General features: G+C 39.5%; 1 pseudogene; it reads right to left on the bottom strand.

Moving 5' to 3' along the window:
* Nucleotides 1-6076: 6076 nt before the first annotated feature.
* LOC101110068 (small ribosomal subunit protein eS27-like) lies at nt 6077-6328 on the bottom strand (annotated as a pseudogene).
* Nucleotides 6329-10110: the final 3782 nt, after the last annotated feature.

The raw sequence follows: 10110 nt of genomic DNA, 5'->3' as shown, positions 1-10110 counted from the left end.
AAACAGTCACAGGCATTTCTGTACAATGTATTCTGTTCTGTCCACACTGGGGGCTGTTTCCAAAAAACAGAATAACGGAAGCACTGAATCAAAAAAACGAAACCAGAAAACTTAAGCCCTCCGATAAAAGAAGAAAACAAAAAGTAGCACAAGAAATGTGTTTTCCCAGGAACGTCCACATCGCTACAGGCCCGGTTTTCAAAAGTGGATTTTCTTTGAATAGGGTTTGGATTTGCCAACAGGCTATTAGGATATAATACACCACTCACAATTCTCCGAGAAAGGATCTAAGGTTCGTTGTAATTTTCCCACTTTCCCAGAGATGGGTAGAGCCAAGAGGAAGGGGTGAAGGAAAGAGAGCAAAAGATTGCAGGAGTTGAAGAAAAGTTGCTGGATCCTATCCAGTCATCTTCAAAGGATAACCTCTTCCAAACAGAGCAAACCTTCAGGCGGAGATTATGCAAAGCTCCTGCTTTCCAACACCCCTGAAAACCTGCTACCCTCGTCCATTCAGATTTGAGGATTAAGAAAACCAGGGGGATGAAAGCATCTATTTATCCCTGGTCCATGTCAAGAATTGTTCTTCTGAGCTGGACCCTATGGCTTTATTGGTGGCATGACTGTCCCTTTTAAATATTTTTTTGGGGATGGGAGGAGGTGGGCGTCTGTATTATCTGATAGTTCTGTGTTTGTTTTTTCAGCAAAGATGCTTAATTGTGTAACTCCTGGCCAGGTTTCCTTTGCCAAATGATAAAAATCAGAGTTGGAAAAGACCTATTAGGTCATTTTATCCTAACTCCTGCCAGTGAAAATTTTGCATCTAATATGCACGACGAGGCGTCCACTTCTTCCCTTGGGAGATTAGCCTCTACAATCCAATTAGTCCCTGCTGCCAACACATTTTCCCTGACATTCAATTTACAATTAATATCATTGTTTTTCTTAATTCTGTGGTCACCAATGCAGTGTTTACTTTCTTTTATCGTTTTTGAATTTTAATCCGCTGATAAGTCTATTTTCTTATGCCTCCCCCAAATACACTCATTTATTTTTTTCCTATAGCCTTTTAGTTTATTTGCCATTCTTTTGTCATTTGTTATTCTTTGCATGGCTCTGTATCTCTTTGATATGAGGAAAATGAAGGCTTCTCATTTCCCTACTTGGCACCTCTCATCAGCAGGCAAGGAAGTAGTGGAATTGGGCAGAGAATTGAGATGCTTTAAGGTTTCCATAAAATTCAGGCTTCCTCAGTATTTTACTTCTACTTTCCAGAAATGAGTGGCTCGAGGTAGGCTGGCAATTTCGAGTATCCCAGCGTTTCAGCTGTGTGTCTGTGTTTGCACATGTCAGATTTTCTGCTGTGAAAAACCTGGCTTAGATGATCGGATGAGATAAGGCAGGCAGAGATAAGAAGCTAGAGAGGAGGAAGAATATTACGATAGTGAACTCTGAGACTGAAGGAACTCAGCCACCCTCCAGAATACCTCATTCCCTGAAGAGCAAACCCTTTCAGGCCGGGGTGAACCACCGCGGACCAATGTGGCTCTGTGCAACCATCCATGAGACAGGCCTCTCCCCACAGCAAGGCACTTTCCTCACGAGATTTTGTTCCTTCATTGCCTAAGGCCCTGGCTTTGTTCCTGCCTTGTCTTGTCTCCCTCTTCTGATTCTCTGGCCTTATTTTGGCAGGCAGATTGCCTTCATCGATCCAATTTACCATGTCGATTTGGTCTCCACCTCGTGACCTCTGCTCGGCCTTTGGGCTTAAGGGAGGAGTCCCTCTTTCTGGATCCTGCCCTCTGACTAAGCCCTCTCTTGCTGCTCCTCCCTTTTCTGGGGATCCAGACAGATACCTTCCCAAATGCCAGTTTTTTCCCCTACGTCCCTAATTATTTCATTGTCAGGACTATCTGTTCATGCCAATTTACACTCAGCTCCATCACAGGCCACAGCCCTGATTCAGAGTAGCTTGCCTATATGGTTTTTAAGGGACATTTTATAGATAATTAAGTCTCACAAACGTAAGAAAAAATCCTTAATGTGGTCTATAAGGCCTTAAAAGTTTCCTGGCTAGCATCACAATGCAATCACATACCGCTGACCCCTCTCACTCTGCCTCTCATGTTGGCTCCCCCTCAGGTCCTTTAGGCTTCCCTGTGGCTCAGAGAGTAAAGAATCTGCCTAGAGTGCAAGAGACCTGGGGCAGATCTCTGGGCTGAGAAGATTCCCTGGAGAAGGGAGTGGCTCCCCCCTCCAGTGTGCTGCCTGGAGAGTTCCATGGACAGAGGCGCCTGGGGGATACAGTCCATGGGGGTCACAGAGTTGGTCACACGGAGTGACTAGCACTTTCACTAGCAGGTCTGTGCTGTGCTAGCACCGCTCTCTTCCACATCGGGATCTTCATCTTACTCTTCTTTTTGCTTGCCTAAGGGTCACTTACTCATCCTCAGTGAATAAGTCACAGCTTACATGGAGCTTAGAACCAAGTGCCCTCCCCCTGGACTAAGCTAGGTCCTACTGCTATACTTTACTATTTAGCCTATACATACATTGAAAGCACTTACCAAAACTTGCGAACATGCGTTTCCTGATTTGTTATTTGACATTTGTATAACTCTATGACATGTGAAAGTGGTCCCACAATTACTCTTCATTTCTGTTTCTCGTAAGTGCTCAGTATATCATAAGTGCTTGGTCAGATGAGTCATGTAAAGGATAGAGAGCAGAATAAAAGTTAACAATCAGCTGTCATGACTGATAATTACTTGTCTTAATCTAGCTGCTTGGGTTATTTTTCTTTGCACTTATATAGTTTCAGTTCAGTTCAGTCGCTCAGTCGTGTCCAACTCTTTGCGACCCCATGAATCGCAGCACTCCAGGCCCCCCGTCCATCACCAACTCCCGGAGTTCACTCAAACTCATGTCCATCGAGTCGGTGATGCCATCCAGGCATCTCATCCTCTGTTGTCCCCTTCTCCTCCTGTCCCCAATCCTTCCCAGCATCAGAGTCTTTTCCAACGAGTCAACTTTTCACATGAGGTGGCCAAAGTACTGAAGTTTCAACCTCAGCATCATTCCTTCCAAAGAACACCCAGGACTGATCTCCATTAGAATGGACTGGTTGGATCTCCTTGCAGTCCAAGGGATTCTCAAGAGTCTTCTCCAACACCACAGTTCAAAAGCATCAATTCTTCAGCACTCAGCTTTCTTCACAGTCCAACTCTCACATCCGTACATGGCCACTGGAAAAAACATAGCCTTGACTAGATGGACCTTTGTTGGCAAAGTAATGTCTCTGCTTTTCAATATGCTATCTAGGTTGGTCATAACCTTCCTTCCAAGGAGTAAGCATCTTTTAATTTCATGGCTGCAGTCACCATCTGCAGTGATTTTGGAACCCCGACACTGTTTCCACTGTTTCCCCATCTATTTTCCATGAAGTGATGGGACCAGATGCCATGATCTTAGTTTTCTGAATGTTGAGTTTTAAGCCAATTTTTTCACTTCTCCTCTTTCACTTTTACCAAGAGGCTTTTTAGTTCCTCTTCACTTTCTGCCATAAGGGTGGTGTCATATGCATATCTGAGGTTATTGATATTTCTCCTGGCCATCTTGATTCCAGCTTGTGCTTCTTATATAGTTTGGCTTACATTAAAAAAACCTGTCATTTTGAATATCTATATCAGGTATTGTACTAGTAAGTTTTTATTTTTGTTTTTAATTTCAGGCAAGAGAGAGCTGCTATACAATTTTTACTTGAAAGAGGACTTTGGGAGAAAAATAGGGAGCTCATAATTAATGAGAAAATGGAGGAGTATGTTTGGAGGAATGGTTGGGTAATTCAGCCCTAGTCTCTTGAGTGAGAAGGAGAAAGGATTCCTCACCTTCCGTACAAGCATTCTGAAGTAGATACTCAAATTTCCAACTCCCCACACACTGAGCTATTTCTCCCCCTCCCTTGCTTTTTATACATTAATTGCCTCAAATACTTTATGAAAATGTAGGTATTATTATTACCCCCATGTAACTTTTGAGGACACAGAGGCTGATAACTCAGTCAAGGACACACAGCTAGCAAGTGATGAAGCAAGAATGATTTTTTTCATTACTGCTAGGTGTGTCAAGATGACCTCAGCATATTCCAGCAGATTGCAGTTCACTTTGGCTCTGAATTAGATTTCTCATTTCAAATTAATGTATTGAAATCTGCAAGAGTAGTAACCCTCTGCCCTTTGGAGGAATATATACCACAAATGACACACTGTCAGCAAAACAAGCTCTAACCTGGCAGCGGCGCATGTTGCACATTTCTACCTTTTATTGGATTCCTCTCAGGCTCACCACCATGCGCATACATGAGTGGTCCATAAACCAGAATGAAGCTAACTAATTGGTTGATCCAGGAAATGAAAGTTAATCTCATCAGCACTAATATCTATCATTTCCAAGTCCTTAGCTAATACTATGCCAAGTACTTTAATAATGAAGATTCTGTTTTGCTACTTGTCTTGATTTGTCTTGTATCTTTTGTTCCCTTTTTTGGTTGTAGATCATACATCTCACATCCAGGCCTGGACATATCACAGAGATTGGGGCCTATCACAGTCTTCCACCTGACTCCCACTGTTTGATTCAAAAATGAATATGAGGACCAATTAGCAGGACTAATCAGTTTTATTCTCCAGGATTTTTCTACCTGGAATTAGTTGGATAGAATTTTTTTCCTTTCTACTAATGAAATTTGTGAGAATTTAAGATCCAACCTGGTTACAGTCTTGTTTTTAACTTGTGAAGATGGTTGATTTGTGATAGCACAGCTCTTTGTAAAAAAAAAGCAAATATAGAAGTCAATATGAAAATATAATGATTTGAATCCATGGATACGCTCACTGTTTTTTGCTTTTTCTTTTTCCTTTTTGGTGTATGGCTTGAAATATAAATTTTTTGGTGAATTGAAATATAAATTTTTTGTCTTACTTACATTTCCTGCTTCTTGGAATCAAAGTGTTGTATGTAATGTATGTATGTCATTACTGATTCATATAACCACCCCGCCCCCGTTAGGTATTATTGTTATCATTTTACAAATATGAAAATCAAGGCCCAGAAAATTGATATCACTGTCCCAAAGTTGCAAATTAGCCAGTAAGGAGCAGATGTTGGATGACAGATTCTCTTACTTCCAAACCATTAGCTAGATGCTGTGACACTCAGCATGCAGCCTGAGGTGCTGCAATCCATGAGTTCCCAAAGAGCCGGACATAATATAGTGACTGAATAATAACATATAGCATTCAGAGAAAAATCTGCATTAATTAAAAATATTCAATTGTTTATCAATATCTACAATATCCTGACATGAATCACAGTAGTGATTTATTTATCAATTTTTGGCTTTACTGGGCCTTCATGGCGTGTGCAGGCTTTCTCTAGTTGCAGTGAGCAGGGGCTAGTCTCTAGTTGGGGCACATGGGCTTCTCATTGCAGTAGCTTCTCTTATTGAGAGGCATGGCTATAGGGAGCATGGGCTTAGTAGCTGTGGCAATAAGGCTTAGCTGCCTCAAGACATGTGAGATCTTCCAGGACCAGGGATTGAACCTGTGTCCTTTACATTGGCAGGCAGACTCTTAACCATTGGACCAGCAGGGAAGCCCACACAATAGTGATTTTACACGTATGACAATATGTATATCTTAGCTCATGATTATTTGCTTTATTTCTTATAGTTTACCCAGGACTTTTGGTTACTTATTCTTTTACTCAAGATGGAAAGTATAAATACAATGTCCAGGGAATGGAATAAAATTGAATAATCCTAAAAAGTTTTTTAATTTTTAAGAAATATTTTAAACCATGTATGTAATACCATATGGGATGGGACAGAGAAATAAAAATCTGACTGAAATATATCCTTTTTCATTATTATACAAATCTGAAAGGCTTGGAGAATTGATGGTTTTCTACTGATCCTAATATGTTTTCAAACATTAAGACAACTCACATGCTTTTTTTTTTTTTTTTAGTCCAAAACATGTTTATTGGGCTGGTTTCCCATTCATCTTGATGCAGGATACTTTTAGTTCTGCTTCTATCTGAAGGAGCATCCTTCTGTAAGCCTTGCTTTTCCTCCTGTAGGCTGGCAGAGGACAGTACAGCAGCCAGCGCACTAAACTACTGTTTGTGCATGGCTAAAGATGGTGGTGATTTCACAGCATCCTGGGCATTTTACATCCAAGAAATAGGAATTAGGGCTCTGTACCAGGCGCTTCTTCTTGTGTTTCCTCTTCTCTTCTGGAGAGGGATGAAGAAGATCCTTTGTGAGAGGCATGTTCTCTTGAGGAGGTCACCACTGCAGAAAAGCCCTCACATGCTTTATCATCTAAGAAAACCTGCCTAATGGATTTTTTATTCCTTTACTATATTATATATACAAACCATTTTTTAAATTATAAGATGAAAAAGTAAGAGACATTCTCAGTTTTATGATGAACTCACACAAACAGAATAAGAGTTGTTTGTATATTTCTTCTTCTATGTGTATCATTTATTAAAGTTTACCTGAGAGCCCTATGAATAGTCCAAGACCCAGTCTAATTCCACTGCCTCTGAAGTGTCCTCCCAAAGATCTCAGGTATTAGGTTTCAAGAGTTAGGGATATTTGGAGACATAAAAGTTCAAAGAAAATTATTGTTATGAAAAAATATGGAGTGAGAAAATTCTAGTCCATTTCTGATCTTATTGACTTGCCTTATAATTGATTTTTCTCATATTTATTCAAATTGGGCTTCCCCAGTGGCGCAGTGGTAAAGAATCCACCTGCAATGCAGGAGATTTGGGTTTGACCCCAGCTGAGCACTTAATACACGGCAAACATTCTGCTAAACACTAGTGGTGCAATAGTGACACAGGTGATGACAGAACAGGAGTAACATACACTAATGTGAAAAGGTACATTTTTTTAAAATTTAAGGAATCCTCCATATACATTTCTATTTATGCAGAGATGCATAGTCATACAGTTTAATGGTGTCACATTTTGTCCTCTGAAGTGGACTTTTGGTTACATGAATGAATGAAGATATGTACTAAGCTCCTAGTAAAGCTGTAAAGGAACGTTTGCTCATTGGTCTTAGGATTAGTATGAAATTGTATCTATGACTTAATGTTAGAGAAACTTCTCATGATGGATGATTAAAAAGACACTGTAATGTATAGCGAATTCCCCATAAAGCAAGGGGTATGTATACTGGTGGCCTAAATTTAACTTAAAGGCCAAAGGCCAGAGCTGGAGATGGACATGGCAACCCGCTCCAGTATTCTTGCCTGGAGAATCCCATGGACAGAGGAGCCTGGTGGGCTACAGTCCATAGGGTGGCAAAGGGTCAGACACGACTAAGCAACTAACACTTCTCACTTTTTCAAGGGTCAGAGAAGCAAGGTCACTTTCCGCACACAATGTAATTGCATTTTTTTCTTTTTGGCCCCAACAAGTGGCATTCAGAATCTTAGTTCCTTGATCAGGGATCAAACCACGCCCTCTGCAGTGAAAGTACAGAGTCTTAACCACTAGACCACCAGGGAAGTCCCTGCAATTTCATTTTAAGATGCTGAGCAAATGAGGGTGAAATAAGAGAGTGGTGTGCCCATGATAATGACCTAGGGCAACAGCTGTAACACAGCATCAGTAAGCAAACAGCATTAGACCAGTCCAAGACAGATGTAATCTTTAATAGCTGTGTCACATGACCGTGAAAGAAGCATGGAACCCAGTGGACTTCTTGGAGTTTTTTAACTTTTTATTTTCCTTCTATGCCTAGAGTATTGGCCCACTCTGTACGGAGTAAACTATGCTGTGCAGGATTTTTGAGCAACTTGAAGGATAAGGAAAGGGATGGAAGCCTAAAGAGGAAGTGACTAGGCTTCTTAAAGTAATGGCAGAGAAATGACTAAAGGATTAATTAAAAGTGAAATATATTAGGAATGATGATAATCGCAAACTAATGAAATTAGGCTTTACTAGCAACATATTGTTGTCTGTTTATGTGGTTTATCAGTTAGCTTTTTCACTTTGTGATAACATAGGGAGAATCTTTAAATCTCAGTAGATTATGGCACTTAAGTTTTAGGTCTCCCTTAAATTCCATGTCACTGCAGGTCAACTGCTCCAATCTATGGCTCTGCGGCAGGTCTCTTATTTATTTGGGGATCCAGGCTGAAAGAACAATTCCTGTGTGGGCAAGGGCGACCGCGTGGCAGTTCTTAATGTTTCTGCGTACACGACACACAATTTGCTTCTGCACACAGTTCACTCATTGGTCAGAAACAGTCAACTGGCCAAGTCTGTCTCAGTGAGGTGGTAAATTTGTTCATCCCACCAAAAGTCCATGTAGGTCTCATAGTAAGAGAAGGAATGCACAATCTTCTTAAAAGAAAGGTAGAAAATAAGGGGAAGAGGGAGTGGAGGGAAATGATATAATCTACTGCATGTGGAATTTAAACTCTGGACAGCTCAAAATACTAATTTTTGTTTCCCTTAATGTTGCATTGTATTTCTATGAAAAACAGAAATGAATCCCGTCAAGTTAAGGATATACTGTTTTTCATGGAATCTGTAGGATGTGATTCAGGAGAAAACCCACATGCACAACTGGACCTCCACGGGAGAGCTGGGTGACCTCAGAGCCATCATGCATGAGTGTATGGTGATGGTCCTCCTAGACATTCCAAATCTCCATGTGTGGTTGCCAGTGTCCACAATAGTGAAGATTCTTTACCACAGATGGATGAGTGATTCATCAAGCAAATGTTGTGGTATATCTCCTCTTTAGTGAATCAACACCAACTGTCCCAACCAGATAATTTTTTAGAATATTGTCCATAAAGGGTCATAAAAAATCTATTGCTATATCTCCAACACCTAGCAAAGTTAGCAGATACCCTGTTGGTGGTGAACATATTTTTTAAAAAATGAATTGTTCTTACCTCTGACTTTCAAAGAAGCAAGAATGCTGGCAATATAGTAACTGAGATAAGTGAAGGCTTTGTATTCGCTAAACAATTATTCTAAATGGAGATAAGATATGCTTAATTAACTTACTTAAATTTGTTCTCATTAGCTCTGTAGATAGTCTCCTTATATTTGAAAACATTTCAGAGAGTCGTAGCACTATCCAAAGGCATGACAATCATGAGGGCAAAGTGTCAAGGATTTGAAAATCTCTAAATATCAAAATAAATCTGAGCAAAATTTTTTCTCCATAAAATGTAGCATATGGGAAAAAATTAAGAGAGCTCTTTACACTCTTAGTGATTATATAGATTTATGACATATACATGTATATATTTTATGTATAATGATATATATATAACCATTTATAAAAAGATTATATTCCACTCCTATTAAATCATACTTTCATTAAAAATAGCCTCATTATTCAAGTTAATTTTTTTTTTTTTTTTTACCCTTTGCTAACATTCAATCACTCAGTACAAAAATTTGTCATTGGCCAGAGTATTTACTAAAACAATTTCACAAGGTATTTTCTTGTTTTTGGAAAGAGAATATAACGGAGTTATTCATGTTAGGGAGCATTCCTACAATGACATTTGACATTGCTCTCTTTAATATATATAATATTTCTCTTTTGCCTTATGATGAACCTCAGTAAAGTTTCTTCACTTGCTCTTCATGTCTGGAGAAATATTGTTTGAGTTTTTGCTTATTTACTGTCAGAGTTGTTTTTTTTCTTGACATAGAAAATAATATTTTCTCAATTTCTGTAGATCTGTGACATTATAAATGGAAATGAAGGAAGATGATGCCACATACAGAAGTGAGGACCTCTGATTTAGCTGGAATCTCTCTAGAAAAATAACTCATCCTTGCATGTCTTCCTCTCTCCTGACTCACAACTACTTCATAGGACACATCACTCAAATTTGTGTCCCAGTAAAATACCCATTACTTTATGACATGGTTACCAGCCAATAAATATAATCTCCAATGTTAAATCTACAACTAGCCACCCACTATGTAGGTATTCTAGAATATCATTAATAATGTGAAATTTTGCTCGAAGAGCTTCTGAATGAGATTTTGACATAAATTTC

This window comes from Ovis aries, chromosome 9 (genome assembly GCF_016772045.2).
Source record: "Ovis aries strain OAR_USU_Benz2616 breed Rambouillet chromosome 9, ARS-UI_Ramb_v3.0, whole genome shotgun sequence".
Taxonomy (NCBI): domain Eukaryota; kingdom Metazoa; phylum Chordata; class Mammalia; order Artiodactyla; family Bovidae; genus Ovis; species Ovis aries.
This window is presented reverse-complemented; position numbering and strand designations above follow the sequence as displayed.